The sequence below is a fragment of the Pristiophorus japonicus genome, chromosome 1, assembly GCF_044704955.1.
Source record: "Pristiophorus japonicus isolate sPriJap1 chromosome 1, sPriJap1.hap1, whole genome shotgun sequence".
Classification (NCBI taxonomy): Eukaryota; Metazoa; Chordata; class Chondrichthyes; family Pristiophoridae; genus Pristiophorus; species Pristiophorus japonicus.
The window spans coordinates 531310651-531330779 of NC_091977.1; the positions used below are offsets into that span (position 1 = coordinate 531310651).

Consider the following 20129-nt stretch of genomic DNA (forward strand, 5'->3'; position numbering starts at 1 on the left):
GTTCCAATGAAGCTCAACGTAAGCTCGATGAACAGCACCTCAACTTTCAATTAGGCACTTGCAGCCTTCTGGACGCAACATTGAGTTCAACAATTTCAGATCACAATCTTTGCCCCCATTTTTTGCCCCAAGACGGTAGCTGTTCCTGATGATAATGATAATCCCATTTACACCTCCTTTCAACCCATCTTTTGTTCGTTCACTTGTCCCATTACCATCTCCTTTAACTCACACCATCATCCCTTGTGTCATTTAATCTCCCCTGCCTTCCACCTTATCACAGACCTTCCTTTTTGTTCTTTCCTCCCCTCTCTCCTTTCCCTGCCTCTGTAATTGCACAAAACCTGTTACATCTCTTGAAGCCTGGCGAACGGTCATCGACCTGAAACGTCAACTCTGATTCTCCACAGATGTGCGTGACCTGAGTATTTCCAGGATTTTCTGGTTTTACTGCTACATTTTTAGCCAATAGGGGGAATTTTTAGTGGTCAGAGCATGTTATCTTCTTCCTACCCGCTTCCTGCCACAAAACCTCTGCATGTCATAAAGCACATAAAAAACAAAGACTTGCATTTATGTAGTGCTTTTCACAACCACCGGATGACCCAAAGCACTTTACAGCCAATGAAGTATGTTTTGAAATGTAGTCAGTGTTGTAATGCAGCAGTCAATTTGCGCACAGCAAATTCCCACAAACACCAACATGATAACTGATCAGATCATCTGTTTTACTAATGTTGATTGAGGAATAAATATTGGCTGGGACACCGGGGATCACTCCCCTGCTCTTCTTCGAGTTGCGCCGTGGGATCCACCCAAGAGAGCAGATGGCGCCTCGGTTTAACATCTCATCTGAAAGACGGCACCTCCGACAGTGCATCGCTCCCTCAGTACTGCACTGGAGTGTCAGCCTACATTTGTGTACTCAGGTCCCTAGAGTGGAACCTGAACGCTCAGCCTCTGACATGACCAAAATATCATAGCACAGTTCTGTTTTGTGTAAACATAGTGAAGCGTGTATCTCAGTGTCAATTACACTTACTAAAAGGATGCAGAAAGTTGTTTTCCTTTGAGTAGACTAAACCTCAACACAGTAACTATAGCTCATGCACAGGAGTTATTTGGACTGTTAAATATTAAAGATCACGTGACTGTTTATCCAATAAAATCTATTAATATCAGCCTGACCTTCTCCCATTCAGCTGCAGGTTGAAAAATAGCAGCCCTAAGGAACATTGTTTCATTAACTCGACATTGCAGGACGATTGGTAGAATTAACAAATCTGCAGTTGCTTGACATCTCTCAGCAACATTCCAAAATCAATAATCCCATGTAACAAATTTAAAGCAAATCCATTTACACGACTCAGTTTCATCTATTTGTGACAGAGGCTGCTATTTTGAGGAGTGCCAGGAGAAGCTGCCATTCATTATCATCATAGGCAGTCCCTCGGAATCGAGGAAGATTTGCTTCCACTCCCAAAGTGAGTTCTTTGGTGCTGAACAGTCCAATACGAGAGCCACAGACCCTGTTACAGGTGGGACAGATATTCGTCGAGGGAAGGGGTGGGGGGCTGATTTGCCGCGCGCTCCTTCCGCTGCCTGCGCTTGACCTCTTCATGCCCCTTGCGTTGAGACTTGACCGCCCTCCCGGATGCACTTTCTCCACCTCGGGCGGTCTGCGGCCAGGGTCTCCCAGCTGTCAGTGGCGTTGTCGCACTTTACCAGGGAGGTTTTGAGCGTGTCCTTCTAACGCTTCTGCTGCCCACCTTTGGCTCGTTTACCATGAAGGGGCTCCGCATAAAGCATTTGCTTAGGGAGTCTCGTGTCTGGCATGCGAACTATGTGGCCTGCCCAGTGAAGCTGATCGAGTGTGGTCAGTGCTTCAATACTGGGGATGTTAGCCTGGACGAGGACACTGATGTTGGTGCGCCTGTCCTCCCAGGGGATTTGCAGGATCTTGCTGAGACATCGTTGGTGATAAATCTCCAGCGACTTGAGGTGCCTTCCATACATCGTCCATGCCTCAGATCCATACAGGAGGGCGGGTATTACTACAACCCTGTAGACCATGAGCTTGGTGGTAGATTTGAGGGCCTGGTCTTCAAACACTCTTTTCTTCAGACAGCCGAAGGCTGCACTGGCACACTGGAGGCAATGTTGAATCTCCGCATCAATGTCTGCCTTTGTTGATAAGAGGCTCCCTGATAAAAGGGAAATGATCCACGTTGTCGAGGGCTGCGCCGTCAATCTTGATGATTGGAGGGCAGTGCTGTGCGGTGGGGACATGCTGGTGGAGGACCAGGGACACAGCCAAATCATGTTCGGGTTGTCAACCCTCCAGGACTGTCCGAGATTCTTCAGGAATTAAAGATTAATCTCCTGGACACTGCTGCAAGCAACCTGGGAGAAAAACTATCGGGCATTGTGTTTTATGTTTAGTTTTTTTAAATTTCTTTCATTCATTATTCATAAAAATATTGGTGATGGGGAAACAGGCTGTTTGACTGACAGACAGCAATCATTCAATGGGATACTGAAGAGTCTCTTCGCTTTCCAATGGGCATGGAAAGGGAGCGAGGATGGTCTGAGCGGTCAGTTGCACCAGATGTTCCTTCAATTACATTGCAACTTTAGTGTCTGAATGAAGCAAAGCAACTTCGAGCCAATGATCGTCAGTGCAAGTGCAGCCTTCATGAGTTGGATTTAACCCACAAAGGAGTAGATTGCACACATTCTGTGGGACAAGTGAGCTTAATGCGTCAAATTGCCATTTCTTATATGCTTTCTTATTTTCCTTCAAAGCATCTAGAGGAAAGCAGTAACTGGATGGCAGATAGAAGCGGAATGTCAAGAGACGGGACTGTAAGAACGCTGCCCAGCTGTCGGATTAGTCGCAGTGAACGGAGGAACGAAGGTGGAAGTCTGTGCAAGCAGGTCCTGGGATCCAGCACGACTGGGCAGCTGGGTTTTGGAGCTTTGGGGAGCACGGTGTTATTACGGGATTCGAGCTTGGCAGGTTCAAGTCACTCCATGGAGGTGTTGCACCCTCAAGAGAATGGCACCACCCTCCTACTGCATTACCGCCAAGTGGCCTCTTCCCCCTAAATCCTCTGCAGTCCTATTTGTGCCCTTCCCCATCACCACTTCTCCCATCATCAACTTTTCTGTCTTCACATTCTTTCTTGGCCTTTAATGATTCATGGGTAAAGCTTCTACTTCTTCAAATCATAGGGGATGGGTCTGGAACTCACTGCCTGAAAGGGTGGTAGCGGCAGAAACCCTCACCACATTTAAAAAGTACTTGGATATGCACTTGAATTGCCGTAACTTACAAGGTTACGGACCAAGATCTGGAAAGAGAGATTAGGCTGGATAGCTCGTCAGCCAGCATGGACACGATGGGTCAAATGGCCTCCTTCTGTGCTGTAGATTTCTGTGATTCTATGGATGGAAAACCAGGGTCTAGAGTTCCCCTTTGCGTGTTCCTGGTGTGTGCTAGGACTGCATAAGATTAAAGTATATCCTTTAGTGCATTACAAATGAATCTGCCAATTTATACAGTCTTGAATGAACATAAATTTCCACAAGCAAAGAAAAATTACTTTATAAAAGGCTTAAGACTTAATCATCAATGCAGTTTCCATGGTTTTATATTGAAGAAAATTCCATAATCCAAGAGAGATTGTTTTAACAAAATGTAAATCAAAACAAAGAGATGATTGACTGAAAAAGAAATCCATTCTTGGTAACAATCTCTTGGTTGTCAACAAAGAAAGCACAACCACAAAGTGTGAAAAATCACACATGCAGTCTGAGCAGCTTATAATAGAAAACAGTTTTGTTCAATAAAAGTCATCATTTGCCTGAAATAAAAGCTGAGAATTCAATCTCCAGTTTCTTTCAAAGTCTTTTGTATCAAGCAGAGAAACTCTCAAACACTCACAGGATATGGATGCACATCTTCCATCCTTCAATTCCCATTGATGCACATATCTTATGCTGGGAGAAAATGCAAACTACTGCACATGCTCAAAATGTACAGCTGTGGAGAATGTCCTATCCACTTGAGATTTCCACCTCAATAACATCGCCCATCTCTGCCCTTGCCTCAGCTTATCTGCTGCTGAAAACCTCATCAATGCCGGTTTCCTCTAGACTTGACGATTCCAACACACTCCTGGCCTGACTCCAACATTCTACTCTCCATAAACTTGAGCTCATCCAAAACTCTGCCGCCCGTGTCCGAACTCGCACCAAGTCCTGCTCACACATCTCCCCTGTGCTCACTGACCTACACTGGCTCTCAGTTAAGCAACGCCTTGATTTCAAACTTCTCATCCTTATTTTCAAGTCCCTCCATGACCCCTCCCCTCTCTATCTTTAATACTAGGGGACAGTGGGTCTAGTGAGAAGGAGGAACTGAAGAATATCCTTATTAGGCGGGAAATTGTGTTAGGGAAATTGACGGGATTGAAGGCCGATAAATCCCCGGGTCCTGATGGTCTGCATCCCAGAGTGCTTTAAGTAGCCCTAGAAATAGTGGATGCATTGGTAATCATTTTCCAACAGTCTATCAACTCTGGATCGGTTCCTATGGACCGGAAGATAGCTAAGGTAACACCACTTTTTAAAAAGGGAGAGAGAAAGCGGGTAATGATGGACCGGTTAGCCTGAGGAGAAACTTCTTCACTCAGAGTTGTTAACTTGTGGAATTCCCCGCCGCAGAGAGTTGTTGAGGCCAGTTCATTGGATATATTCAAGAGGGAGTTAGATATGGCCCTCACGGCTAAGGGGATCAAGGGGTATGGAGAGAAAACAGGAAAGGGGTACTGAGGGAATGATCAGCCATGATCTTATTGAATGGCGGTGCAGGCTCGAAAGGCCAAATGGCCTCCTCCTGCACCTATGTTTCTATCTCCTCCAGCCCTACAACCCTCCGAGATATCTGCACGCCACCAATTCCGGCATCATGAACAACCCCGATTTTAAATGCTCCATCATTAGCTGCCATGCCTTCAACTGCCAAGGTCCTAAGCTCTGGAATTGCCTCCCTAAACCGCCCTGCATCTCTCCTCCTCTTTCCTCCTTTAAAACGCTCCTTAAAACCTACCTCCTGGATCAAGTTTCTGTTCATCCGCCCCAACATCTCCTTATATGGCTCAGTGTCAAGTTTTGTTTTTGATAACGCCCTCATTAAGTACCTTGGGACATTTTACTACGTTAAAGGCGCAATATAAAATGCAAGTTGTGGCTGTTGCTGTTGAGATAAAAATATCCAGTCGCAGTCAAGCTTTTGAGACAGATTGCAGACTTGAAACTTAACGAAGGTATTAAAAGACACAAAAGGCAATTCAGTAGGTAAATTTAATCATGTTATTGTGAAATATATATTTAGAATTTTTTTTTTGAAACCTTGGGGCCAAGTTTCGGCCTGAGTTGCTCCTGTTTTTTTGGAGCATCTGGTTTAGAATGGAGTATCTTAGAAATTTGAATTCTCGGCATTTAGTTTGCTCCAGTTCTAGTCAGTTAGAACAGTTTCACTTTGGAACAGAATTTTTTTTTCCAAAAGGGGGCGGGTCCGGCCACTTACGCCTGTTTTCAAAGTTTAGGCAGTGAAAACTTACTCCAAACTAATTTAGAATGGAGTAAGTGAAGATTTTTGTACGTTCGAAAAAACCTTGTCGACACTTTAGAAAATCAGGCATAGGTTACAAATTAGGCGTAGGGAATGGCCGGGGGGGGGGGCGGGGTTTAAAGGGAAGTTTACAAACATTAAACACTTCAGTTTTACAAATAAAGAGCCATCATCAATAATAAATGATAAATACATCAATAAATCAAGCAATAAATCAATCAAAAAAAATCAATAAATAAAAAAAATTCTACTTACCGACTGCACCGGGAGCATGCTGGGACGGCCCCCCCAGTGTGTCTCTGTCAGTGTCTCTAGCTCTCTGTCTGTCTGTGTGTGTGTGTGTTTCTGACAGCGAGGGGAGGGGAAGAAGGGGGGAGAGGGGTAGAGGGGGGAGGGGTGGGGGATGGGGGATGGGGGGTGGGTTGGGGAAGGAAGGGAGGTGGGTGAGGAGAGATGGGGCGAGGAGAAGAGAGAAGGGATGGAAGGAGAGAGGAGGGAGGGAGGGAGGGAAGGAGAGAGGAGGGAGGGAGGGAGGGAGGGAAGGAGAGAGGAGGGAGGGAGGGAGGGAGGGAAGGAGAGAGGAGGGAGGGAGGGAGGGAGGGAGGGAAGGAGAGAGGAGGGAGGGAAGGAGAGAGGGAAGGAGAGAGGAGGGAGGGAGGGAAGGAGAGAGGAGGGAGGGAGGGAGGGAGAGAGGAGGGAGGGAGGGAGGGAGAGAGGAGGGAGGGAGGGAAGGAGAGAGGAGGGAGGGAGGGAGGGAGAGAGGAGGGAGGGAGGGAGAGAGGAGGGAGGGAGGGAGGGAGAGAGGAGGGAGGGAGGGAAGGAGAGAGGAGGGAGGGAGGGAGGGAGGGAAGGAGAGAGGAGGGAGGGAAGGAGAGAGGAGGGAGGGAAGGAGAGAGGAGGGAGGGAAGGAGAGAGGAGGGAGGGAAGGAGAGAGGAGGGAGGGAAGGAGAGAGGAGGGAGGGAAGGAGAGAGGAGGGAGGGAAGGAGAGAGGAGGGAAGGAGAGAGGAGGGAGGGAAGGAGAGAGGAGGGAGGGGAGGAGAGAGGAGGGAGGGAAGGAGAGAGGAGGGAGGGAAGGAGAGAGGAGGGAGGGAAGGAGAGAGGAGGGAGGGAAGGAGAGAGGAGGGAGGGAAGGAGAGAGGAGGGAGGGAGGGAAGGAGAGAGGAGGGAGGGAAGGAGAGAAGAGGGAGGGAAGGAGAGAGGAGGGAGGGAAGGAGAGAGGAGGGAGGGAAGGAGAGAGGAGGGAGGGAAGGAGAGAGGAGGGAGGGAAGGAGAGAAGGAGAGGGGAAGGAGGGAGGGAAGGAGAGAGGAGGGAGGGAAGGAGAGAGGAAAGGAGAGAGGGGGAGGGAGAGAAGGAGGCTGAATGGCCGGGCCCAGACTTCGGGCTGGATTTACAGGTAGGTGACATTGGGTCGCGGAGGGGGGGGGGAGACGGAGGTCGGGTCGCGGGGGGGGAGCGGAGTTCCGGTTGGGTGGGAGGAGCCTTATTCAGCAGCCCCAGTGAGGCCATTCAGCCAGGGCTTGGGGCTGCGTGCTTCGGGCCCCTCCCACAGTTTTGGGCGCCTAGAACTACTGCACATGCGCGCCCACTGTAGCGCGCAGGTGCTGCAGAGGTCCCGGCACTGTTTACAGCGCAGGGACCTGGCTCCGCCCCCTACAACTCGTGCTGCGCCGCATCGGGCTCCAGAAGGCCTGCAGGGAGCCGGAGAATAGATAAGTTTTTTTTTTAGGTGCACTTTCTGGCATGAAAAACGGGCGTCCAGGTCCGGGCTGCACCATTTTAGGCACAGCCCGAGACTTGGGCCCATAATCTTGGACATCAAAAATTGCAGTCACTGAGGAAAAAAAGCTTTGATTTGAGTGATTCAAAAACAAACTGATGGGAAAATGTTTATGTACACTTTTCCCATCATAAATGTTAACATGAAAAGCGTTGCCGAAAATAATAGCCCAGATGTTGCGATCGGAAAATGATTGAGGCCATCAGCGCTCACCATTATTGAGGAGTAAATCGGACAGCAACTTCCAGCGTCCACACATGCACAGCTCAATGTGGAAATCACGAAGTTGGGGGAAGTCGGACCTGTACAAAAGGGACGGTCTGCCTTTGGCAGGACTGGAACGGATATCCTGGGGATGACATTTGCTAATACAGATCGGGAGTGTTTAAACTAATATGACAGGGGGATGGGAACCTACGCAGTGAGACAGGGCGAAGAAATATGGAGTCAGAAACAGATGGCAGAAAGGTAAAAAGCAAAAGTGCAAGGCCGAGTAAACAAAGGCAAGAAACAAAAAGGGCCACACTACATCATAATTCTAAAAGGACAAAGGCTGTTAAAAAAACAAGCCTGAAGGCTTTGTGTCTTAATGCAAGGAGTATCCGTAATAAGGTGGATGAATTAACTGTGCAAATAGAGGTTAACAGATATGATGTGATTAGGATTACAGAGACATGGCTCCAGCATGATCAGGGCTGGGAACTCAACATCCAAGGGTATTCAACATTCAGGAAGGATAGAATAAAAGGAAAAGGAAGTGGGGTAGCATTGCTGATTAAAGAGGAGATTAATGCAATAGTTAGGAAGGACATTAGCTTGGATGATGTGGAATCTATATGGGTGCAGCTGCAGAACTCCAAAGGGCAAAAAACGTTAGTGGGAGTTGTGTACAGACCTCCAAACAGTAGGAGTGATGTTGGGGAGGGCATCAAACAGGAAATTAGGGGTACATGCAATAAAAGTGCAGCAGTTATCATGGGAAACTTTAATATGCATATCGATTGGGCTAACCAAACTGGAAGCAATATAGTGGAAGAGGATTTCCTGGAGTGCATAAGGGATGGTTTTCTAGACCAATATGTCAAGGTACCAACTAGGGGGCAGGCCATCTTAGACTGGGTGTTGTGTAATGAGAGAGGATTAATTAGCAATCTCGTTGTGCGAGGCCCCTTGGGGAAGAGTGACCATAATATGGTGGAATTCTACATTAGGATGGAGAATGAAACAGTTAATTCAGAGACCATGGTCCAGAACTTAAAGAAGGGTAACTTTGAGGCGTGAATTGGCTAGGATAGATTGGCAAACGATATTTAAGGGGTTGACAGTGGATGGGCAATGGCAGACATTTAGAGACCGCATGGATGAAGTACAACAATTGTACATCCCTGTCTGGCATAAAAAATAAAAAAGGGAAGGTGGCTAAACCGTGGCTATCAAGGGAAATCAGGGATAGTATTAAAGACAAGGAAGCGGCATACAAATTGGCCAGAAATAGCAGCGAACCCGGGGACTGGGATAAATTTTGGACTCAGCAGAGGAGGGCAAAGGGTTTGATTAGGGCAGGGAAAATAGAGTACGGGAGGAAGCTTGCAGGGAACATTAAAGCGGATTGCAAAAGCTTCGATAGATATGTAAAGAGAAAAAGGTTAGTAAAGACAAATGTAGGTCCCCTGCAGTCAGAATCAGGGGAAGTCATAACGGGGAACAAAGAAATGGCGGACCAATTGAACAAGTACTTTGGTTCGGTATTCACTAAGGAGGACACAAACAACCTTCCGGATATAAAAGGGGTCAGAGGGTCTAGTAAGAAGGAGGAACTGAGGGAAATTCTTATTAGTCGGGAAATTGTGTTGGGGAAATTGATGGGATTGAAAGCCGATAAATCGCCAGGGCCTGATGGACTGCATCCCAGAGTACTTAAGGAGGTGGCCTTGGAAATAGCGGATGCATTGACAGCCATTTTCCAACATTCCATTGACTCTGGATCAGTTCCTATCGAGTGGAGGGTAGCCAATGTAACCCCACTTTTTAAAAAAAGGAGGGAGAGAGAAAACAGGGAATTATAGACCGGTCAGCCTGACATCGGTAGTGGGTAAAATGATGGAATCAATTATTAAGGATGTCATAGCAGCGCATTTGGAAAGAGGTGACATGATAGGTCAAAGTCAGCATGGATTTGTGAAAGGGAAATCATGCTTGACAAATCTTGTGGAATTTTGTGAGGATGTTTCCAGTAGAGTGGACAAGCGAGAACCAGTTGATGTGGTGTGTTTGGACTTTCAGAAGGTTTTCGACAAGGTCCCACGCAAGAGATTAATGTGCAAAGTTAAAGCACGTGGGATTGGGGGTAGTGTGCTGACATGGATTGAGAACTGGTTGGCAGACAGGAAGCCAAGAGTAGGAGTAAATGGGTACTTTTCAGAATGGCAGGCAGTGACTAGTGGGGTACCGCAAAGTTCTGTGCTGGGGCCCCAGCTGTTTACACTGTACATTAATGATTTAGACGAGGGGATTAAATGTAGTATCTCCAAATTTGCAGATGACACTAAATTGGGTGGCAGTGTGAGCTGCGAGGAGGATGCTCTGAGGATGCAGAGTGACTTGGATAGGTTAGGTGAGTGGGCAAATGCATGGCAGATGAAGTATAATGTGGATAAATGTGAGGTTATCCACTTTGGTGGTAAAAACAGAGAGACAGATTATTATCTGAATGGTGACAGATTAGGAAAAGGGGAGGTGCAACGAGACCTGGGTGTCATGGTACATCAGTCATTGAAGGTTGGCATGCAGGTACAGCAGGCGGTTAAGAAAGCAATGGCATGTTGGCCTTCATAGCGAGGGGATTGAGTACAGGGGCAGGGAGGTGTTACTACAGTTATACAGGGCCTTGATGAGGCCACACCTGGAGTATTGTGTACAGTTTTGGTCTCCTAACTTGAGGAAGGACATTCTTGCTATTGAGGGAGTGCAGCGAAGGTTCACCAGACTGATTCCCGGGATGGCAGGACTGACATATCAAGAAAGACTGGATCAACTGGGCTTGTATTCACTGGAGTTCAGAAGAATGAGAGGGGATCTCATAGAAACGTTTAAAATTCTGACGGGTTTAGACAGGTTAGATGCAGGAAGAATGTTCCCAATGTTGGGGAAGTCCAGAACCAGGGGTCACAGTCTAAGGATAAGGGGTAAGCCATTTAGGACAGAGATGAGGAGAAACTTCTTCACCCAGAGAGTGGTGAACCTGTGGAATTCTCTACCACAGAAAGTTGTTGAGGCCAATTCACTAAATATATTCAAAAAGGAGTTAGATGTAGTCCTTACTACTAGGGGGAATCAAGGGGTATGGCGAGAAAGCAGGAATGGGGTACTGAAGTTGCATGTTCAGCCATGAACTCATTGAATGATGGTGCAGGATCGAAGGGCCGAATGGCCTACTCCTGCACCTATTTTCTATGTTTCTGTGCTGTCTAAGTTGCCATGCTCTTCCACAAGCTTCGCTGCAGTGGTACCTCAGCAAGATATTCGGCATTCAAACACATGAAGGGCGTGAAGTTGCGGTACTTACAGATTAGTTACGCACTACACACACTAGAAAAATCTAGGGCTTGTCCATTCAAGTGAACCTGAATTTTTAACGGTGTGCAAGTCTTACTTACTACCAAACAACTTCTCTGGCATTGAAAATGTACTTTGACAAGTGTGGAATCTCATTCCTTCAGATTTTAATTATTGTTGGAGATTTCTTTTTAATTTAAAATTATAATTTTATTTACTTTTTCTTTCTGCCACTTATCTATCTCTCTCTTTTAATCCCATCTTTCTTTCGATCTTTTACTTTCTGTATGTGATTTTAAATTGAATTAAATATTCTAATTTACGCTTCCTGGTTTAGACTCTGTCGGGGAGAAATTCGGGACGTTTGTTCTTCCCGTTAGCACTCCCTATGGGGCAGAAGCGAGTTTTCGCCCGGATGCGGCATCGCTAACGACTCCCACAAAATTCCACAGGAGTTTAGCGATGACGGCAACGCCTCGCTTCAACCGGTCGAACATCATCACCGTGCACAGAGGCCAGTTTTCGCCCCAGAGCTCGCAGGGTGAAAATTAAAGGGGGGGTGCCGAGTTCAAAATTTTTCAAATCGCCAACTTACCGGTCGCGGCCTTCTTCCTGTTTGATTGTGGGGTCGTACCGCGATCTTGCACTCCGACACTCCGCTTGTGTCCACTGCAGTCACAGCACCCTGCTCCATGGTGGTCCGGGGATGGCCCCATCTCCCACACACAGAGTCTGCAGCTTGGCCCTGCCCTTTAATGAAGGGGAGGGCCGTGTCCATGCAGCAGTGCTCCGTGTCCCACCACGTAGTGATGCGCCCTTCACAGAGTCCTGCCGCCCCACAGAGCAATTGGAATGCGATATTTTGTGCTCCACTTGCTCTCGGTAAGCCGAATAGAGGACGCCTGGTGCAGGAACTCCCGCCTCACGGCTGTTACCGCCCCTGCCAAACGAGACGGTATGCAATTTCAGCCCGTGCATGTCCCAGTAAGGTTTCTTCAATCTGATTGGTTGAAGAGACTAGCTGTTGCTTGCCCTGTTCACACAGGTCCCAGATCTCCTCTCGAGGGCGCTGCGCTGTTGCAGACTCCTGATGACCATAAGTTACTGCGCAAAAGCACACGAAAAGTCTGTGGGCAGCAATAAGCGTCATGAACAGCGAGTGCCGTTCCTTCACCGCAAAATCCGGGACAATGATTTTGGACAAGAAGTGCATACCATATTGCAAGAATTTTAATAATTTACAGGTAAGTATTTATGCAACCAAACAGAATTGGAGAAGAGTCCGTCTAGGTCATCATAAAGTGACTGTGAACCATACAGTATTGTTTCATAACTCCTAATGTTGCCAGTATTGAATTTTATTTTTATGGCATAGACGTCTGAAATCAAGAGAAAAAATCTGTAGTCAACATTTCCATTTTTCCCTAGCTCACCTACAATTCTCCTGCCTCCATTTAGATTGCCAATCGCCAAAATATATTTGAGCAACTGCCCAAAAAAACTGCGTTAAATCATTCCTCCAACAGAGACCACATATACAATTGCCAGAAAAGCAACAATGGGAACCATATTTTCTAAAATGGGTCAAACTACTGTTCTGAACCATGAGATTCTATCCAAGGATTTTGTTCCCAGGATAATAGTTAGTTGAGAGAATAATCGTGAATTCCTGGATTTCCAGTTAGCCTATACTTGGCAGATTTATACATAAGATCCACAGGCCAAAGTGAACGCCCATTGATTGAGGGTCCTCGAGGTGACAAAGAACCAAAGCAAGCTTAATTATTACCCGTTTAATATTATATACAAGGCTTAATTATTTTCCAAATTAACATAAATTACAAGAATATTAAAATGCATGTAAAAAGGTGCCTTTCACAATTTCACGATGTGAATGGTTAGCTTTCTTTCGACTAACAACTGGTATACAAACACAATGAATAAATATTTACAAACATAAACCACCAGATCCCCACATAACCACCAAAAAATATTTTTCATATCTGAAAGATGGTAAGATGTCAAGAAAATTAAGCACAGAGAAAACATTTAACCAAACCAGGCCACAATCCACACATTTAGTTCCCATTTAAAATGAAGTTTTGCGTCCAAATTATTTTAATTTATTTCCCAACATAAAATAGCAATATTTTGAATTGCAAATTAGCGACCAAGCAAGCGCACAGTTTTGAAAGGTGCAATGCCAGATAATTACATTGTTCCAGCAGCACTGAAAAAACAGTAGCTATCTCAATGAACTAAAAAATTATCTTTTCATGTTTCTCAAGGAGTTAATGAATTCCGGCCTCCCCGGGTCCGTACGGAGTGTATATGGACCCAGGAAGGCATCGCAAAAGCCGGTTTTCGATCGCGGCAGCAAGGCCATTCGCATAGGCAAGAGTGCGACATTTGCCCAACGAATATCCTTAAAACTCTTGCACCTGGTAAAAGCAGGCGCATAGACTACTTTTACTAGCATAAGAGTTTTAAAACATATAAAAAACATAAAATAAAAATTTAAAACATATTTTTCTGTTTAAAAACCCTGCCCACGAAGGCAAGTTTATTTTAGGCCCTAATTACAAAACATTTTTTTTTAAATCGGGAAAATATTTTTTTTGCAAGACATTAATTAACTTTAATTTCAATTAATTTTAATTGTGAGGTGTGTTGTTTATTTTTTATGTTGTGGTTAGTGTGTTTGTTTTTTTTCATTAATAGCAATGAGAACTCGTAGATACGGACTTCTCATTGCTGTTAATGAGAATACTGTACCTGATTGGTTGTGCAGTCACGTGACTGCACCTTCTGCGTTGGAACCTCGAGGACGGGAGCGCGCTCCGCAGCACGGGAAGAGAAGGCCTCCCCACCGGAATCGAAGGCACCTCCGGGACCATAAAGTAATTTCGTTAAAATTCGCGGGTCGGAGGCGTTCATCCGAAAGAAGCCCCCAACCGGAATTTCAGGGCCAATAATCGATTATTCGTCTTTTTCAAATACAGGTACTTATTTTTTTTCAATGATACGGTCCCATTTTTATCTTCTTCAGACTGACACTGCCACCTCTGTAATGGAGTGTTGTAAACAGATTTTTTGCCAAAAGAGAGCAGTCTCCAAAGAGGCAAATGGGAAAACAAGCATGACAATTAAGGAATGCACAACAGGGATATTATTCTGATCTTGTGCACCCAGTGAGCAGCCTCACGTACCAACAGTGCACATCAGAAATTTGGACGTGCTCAGCAAATGAATGGTTGGAAAATCGTGTGCTGCGTATGCTTGAATTTGCTAACATATTAATCATATATTGCAGGGTTTGCACATTATGTTACATTGTTAATTCAATACACACCAATTCTGGCAAGTGAAAATACAATCACAAAATTGGTAACTTAACTTACATACTCAATGCATCTGCTTTCTTTGCAGAACAGGAAAACTTAGCAAACAACAAAATGCGCCTGAAGAGCACCAGTAGTTACAAACCACATTTGAAACAGACACCAACACAGATACACACAATACAGAAGATTGTACTTAGGTTGAGGGTCAGATACCAAGCACAAACGACAACGGCATTGTCATATTGGCTTCATACGTGAGATGGGCGAGACGTTCCGAGACATCATAAATACCCTTGCCACTGAATTCAGTGGGCATGAGGTAAGAGATGCCCTCCAGCAGTGGCATAGTTGGAACAACTCAGGCACTCATTAGTAACATCCCGATACCCATCATAATCCTGCACAAAAGACACTAGTTGGCTCCAAATGCAATAGGTCCAGCATAACTCGAGCAAAAACAGCACCTGGCACTAATCCCGGTACTGGTACATCAGGATTAACTAGAGATACAAGTAGTGTGGCTTCTCTAATCAACAAGACCTTATATCAATGCCCAGGAGAAGCATGAGTTCGGGCACAGGAGAGGCTTGAGCCCAGGGACAGCACGGGCCAGCCCACACTGCGATATGTGTGCGCACTAGGCCCATGCAACAGAGATGGTCTCCAGTCGACTTGGTTAATCCTTGCCACTGGACCAAGACCTAGCTCTGTCAAGCCTGTGTAGTGGCTGGTGTGTAACGGTCACCCCACGTTAAAAAAAATCCACGCACAGGCATCTTCCACCCTTCAATATGCAGTTCGGGACCTGGAATATTGGGTCCTTCATTGAAACTCCTATGAATTCATAGAACTCATTCCCTTTTTGACGTGGAAGCAAGTCATCCTCAATCCGAGGGACCGCCTAAGAAGGAGGGTGCATCTTTCATATGACTGTTAAAACCGAAAAAGCATGTTCCTTCTAAAAACAATTATCAAAACCATAAAGAAGTTAACTTAAAATTAACGATTTCCTTTTAAGAAAGTCTTAATGATATCAAATTCGATCAAAGGTGGCGAGTTCCAGTTGTTTAACAACAAAACGCTTTCGTATTATTCCATTGCTACCCCCCGTTTCCCCCCCCACCCCAATGAATACTAACATTTAAGGCTCAGCATGTGTCCCATTTAGGATCTAACACACAATGACATTTCCTCCCTGCTACTTAATTTTGATGCCCCAGAAATAACAAATGGTCACGTTAGTTGAGTGTTCACCTTTTCTGGGCCACACACAAGTCGATAGAAGTATCTTTTATATAATTTTTAAACAGAATAAAACATCCCTCAGCTATAATTTTAGGAAGGTAATTCGATGCAGAATAAAATCAACCACCACTCTTCTCAATTGTAGATGATCGGAAAAAGAAAAAGAAATTCTGTTCAGTCCAGTTTCTCCTAATTTGATTAATTTCGAACCCAAAAGCAGTTACACCAAACATCTGCTACCGGTCACTGGGAAGATTAAAGAAAGAGAAATTAGCGGCTGGATGTGATGAATAATGCAGTGTCCAGATTGTCATGTCCAAAGTCATTAGTATGCGCTAAAGTTGTGGAAAGAGTGTAGTCAGCGGAAATCTTTGGGTTTCCAAAACAAACCTATGTTACAGTAGCATAAAATTACTTAAATCCAAGCAATTTGGACCTTTTCCATTTTTGTAAAAGCTACAATTTTTCACCACTTCATGTGATGATTGACCCCTCTGACATTCCATATGACCACCTTTAAACTGAAACAATTAAAGTACCGCAAAATCTTTTGCAAATTACATATTGTTTTCACAGAAATGGAAACTATTAAGTTCCAAAGCTTTCCCAGTAACTTGGAAGTAGAATTTAGGATCAGTATTTTATTGGGCCAATTTAAGATTACACAATGGAGCAAATCTGAAATTGTACAAACCAAAAACACATTAATTCCCTTGACAAGGCCATGCTGTGAAGGCCACAAATTCATTCGCGGTTAAGATGAGATAAAGTCATGTATGAGTGCCACTGCAATAACATTCAATTGCATAACTTCTAGTTGCTTTTATCACCTTCACTGACTAGAAATATTTGGAATTAACTACAACATTAAATGGTATATTGGAATGTGGTATAATTGCTAATATTGCAACTGCTGAAAGAAAAATATCGAGAGAACATATTTTTTTTATATAAAGGACAATAGTTTGCAGATGATACCAAATAAGAAGGGGCAATGGAATCTGAGGCAGCTCAGAAATGACAGAATAAGCTGAATAGAATATGCAAGTGAATAGAAAAATGGTAGATGAAGTTGGATCTGCATATGGGAGGGATGGGGGTTGAGAGACAAATGTACTCCATCAATGATGTTGAAAGAGCGAAGGATGAATCCAAAAGTGATGGATGATTATTAATGAACTCAATGCTCAATATTTCTAGGCAATGAAGAGGAGCAGTCAACAAAGCCATAGGGTTAACCAGTGGAATACAAGCCAGAAGTTCTAAGTGAAGTGTAAGTGCTCTGGTTGGACTGCACCTCAGGTACTGCATCCAGTTCTGGTCACCGGGACACAAGGGAGGTGTTTCAGCACTGAACGCTGTGCAGGAAAGAGCAAGAATGATCCCTGGCATCAAAGTTAAGAGAAACTGAGGATTTTCAGCTTGGAAATAAATTGTTTTATTGATGTTTATACGATGGTTAAGAAAATGGCAAAGGTAAGCCTGGCAAATTATCTTAAGTTAAATAGCAAGAGAAGGTCAAAGGACATGGATACAAACTAGCAAAAAGGGAAATATTGAACTGATGTTAGAAAATTCACTGCACAAGAAGTGATCAATGTACAGAACATACTCGAGGAATAGTAGTGAAAGCAAAAACCCTGGAATCTTTTTTGAAGCAATTGGATGTTCAAATGGGAAAATTTCAGGATTATTCTGCACAAATAAACTAAGATGGGCCAAATATCTTGCAACTTCAGAGCTCGCAATGAATCAACCATCTCACATCTGCGACACACTTGCCTCACCCAAAGGGGATTAGTAGCTTTGAAAGAGGATAAGTCCCCAGGACCAGATGAAATGTATCCCAGGCTGTTGAGAAACAAAAAAAGAGGACTGGAGGAGTGCTAACGTGGTACCTTTGTTTAAAAAGGATCATATACTTCTACACATCCAAAGTGCTGTAGAAGTACCACCAGCGCTACCGCCGCAAGATCCTGCAAATCCACTGGGAGGATAGATTCACCAACATCAGTGTTCGCGATCAGGCCAACATCGAAGCACTGACCACACTCGACCAGCTCTGCTGGGCGGGCCAAATCATCCGCATGCCGGACACAAGACTCCCAAAGCAAGCGCTCTACTCGGAACTCCTACACGGCAAGCGAGCCCCAGGTGGGCAGAGGAAATGTTTCAAGGACACCCTCAAAGTCTCCTTGATAAAGTGCAACATCCTCACCTGGCCCAAGACCGCCCTAATTAGAGGAAGAGCATCTTGGAGGGTGCTGAGCACTTCGAGTCTCATCGCCGAGAGCATGCAGAAACCAAACGCAAACAGCAGAAGGAGCTTGGGGCAAACAAGACTCCCCACCCACTCTTTCCTTCAACCACTGTCTGTTCCACCTGTGGCAGAGACTGTAATTCCTGTATTGGACTGAAGAGTCACCTGAGAACTCACTTTCAGAGTGGAAGCAAGTCTTCCTCGATTTCGAGGGACTGCCTATGATGATGATGATGCTTAAAAAGGAGAAAGGGATAGACTGAGTAATTACAGGCCAGTCAGCCTAACCACAGTGGAGGGAAAATTATTGGAAAAAATTGAGGGACATGATATATCTTCATTTAAAAAGACACGGATTAATCAAGGACAGTCAGCATGGATTTGTTATGGGATGGTCGAGTCTGACTAACTTGATTGAATTTTTTGAGGAGGTAACCAGGAGGGTCAATGAGAGTAGTGTGTTTGATGTAGTGTATATGGATTTTAACAAGACTTTTGATAAGGTCCCACATGGCAGACTGGTCACAAAAGTAAAAGTCCATGGCATCCAGGGCAAAGTGGCAAGTTGGATCCAAAATTTTTGGATGATTATTACAAGTTACCAAGTTCAGAGGCAGGAAACTAAGGGTAATGGTCGATGGGTGACTGGAGGCTGTTTCCAGAGCGGTTCTGCAGGGCTTCGTACTTGGTCCCTTCCTTTTTGTGGTATATATCAATGATTTAGACTTGAACGTAGGAGGTATGATTAAGAAGTTTGCAGATGATACTAACACATTAAATGATAGGACACAGAGGTATAGAGGAACAAAGGGACCTTGAAGTATATGTCTCCCCTGAAGATAGCAGGCCAGGTAGATAAGGTGGTTAAGAAGGCATATGGAAAACTTGCCTTTATTAACCGAGGCATAAAATAGAAAAGCAAGGAGGTTGTGCTTGAACTGTATAAAACACGAATTAGGCCACAGCTAGAGTACTGCATGCAGTTCTGGTCACCACATTACAGGAAAGATGTAATTGCACTAGTGAGGGTACAGAGGGGATTTACGAGGATGTTGCCTGGACTGGAGAATTTTAGCTATGAGGAACGAATGGATAGGCTGGGTTTGTTTACATTGGAACAGTGAAGGCTGAGGGGAGACCTTATTGATGTGTATAAAATTATGAAAAGCCTAAATAGAATGGACAGGAAGGACCTATTTCCCTTAGCAGGGGAGTCAAGAACCAGGCGGCACAGATTTAAAGTAATTGGTCGGTGGTTTAGAGGGGATAGAGGGTGGGGGTCTGGAATTCACTGCCTGAAAGGGTGGTAGAGGCAGAAACCCTCACCACATTTAAAAAGTACTTGGATGTGCACTTGAAGTGCTGTAACCTACAGGGCTACGGATCAAGAGCTGGAAAGTAGGATTAGGCTGCATAGTTCTTTGTTGGCTGGTGGGGACACGTTGGGCCAAAATGGCCTCCTTCCGTGCTGTAAATTTCTATGATTTCTGTGAAACACAAGGCTTTTTGTAAATTACCATCAGCATTTTTGGATGATTATTACAAGTTACCAAGTTTGGTCAACTAAACAAATAGAAGAGATCACATCAAACTAACTTAAATTGCTATCTCAGTTAATAGTTTTCCATTACCCTTCATTTTTTATAAATAGACTATTTTGTCTGGCAGATGGAACACATCCCCTTTCCCCTGCTTTCACCCCACCTCCCCCCCCTCCGATACCCGTCTATTAAATAATTGCTGCCTGCCTGGAACGTTTTCCAGCATTAAGACCAGCTGTTAAACACAACTCTGCTCATTCTTAGCTTCTTTTTACAGATCAGTCTTAATAAAACACGGATTTCTATTTCAAAAATATACAAATTTAACTGCTTCCAATCACACCTCTGATAAATGGGAACTGAGATCACTTCCGCTAATGAGTATTAAAATAAATATATTAGAATGAAGAATCATTTTGCAAAGAAAGCTTCTTCGAGAACCTCCTAAACATTCCACAAAAGAAAATATAATCTTGCTCTCATGGCATTTTCAGATGCTTCTAATGATAGTTCTCGTTTGCCTCATTCTTCACAAGAATTATGTGAAGCAAAAGTTATGCCATTTTTGTGAATAACGAGCCTGTGGAGATACACAGCTTGAACATTTCAGTTTTAAATTAAATATTAATATCAAACCTCATGACCCGAAAACAAAAAAAAAGAATTTCACGTTATATCTGATGTAAAGTATACAAATAGCATTTCTTGGCTAAATGAAACAGCTATCTTTAGCTTGGATAGGTTAAAGGACAGTGCGGCACCAGCTA

General features: G+C 44.5%; 1 protein-coding gene across 9 annotated transcripts in view; it reads right to left on the reverse strand.

The window, feature by feature from the left end:
- LOC139277917 (intermembrane lipid transfer protein VPS13B-like) overlaps positions 1–20129 on the reverse strand; it is a 1209249-nt gene that overhangs the window by 1036486 nt on the left and 152634 nt on the right. The gene's annotated exons all lie outside the window — the stretch shown is intronic.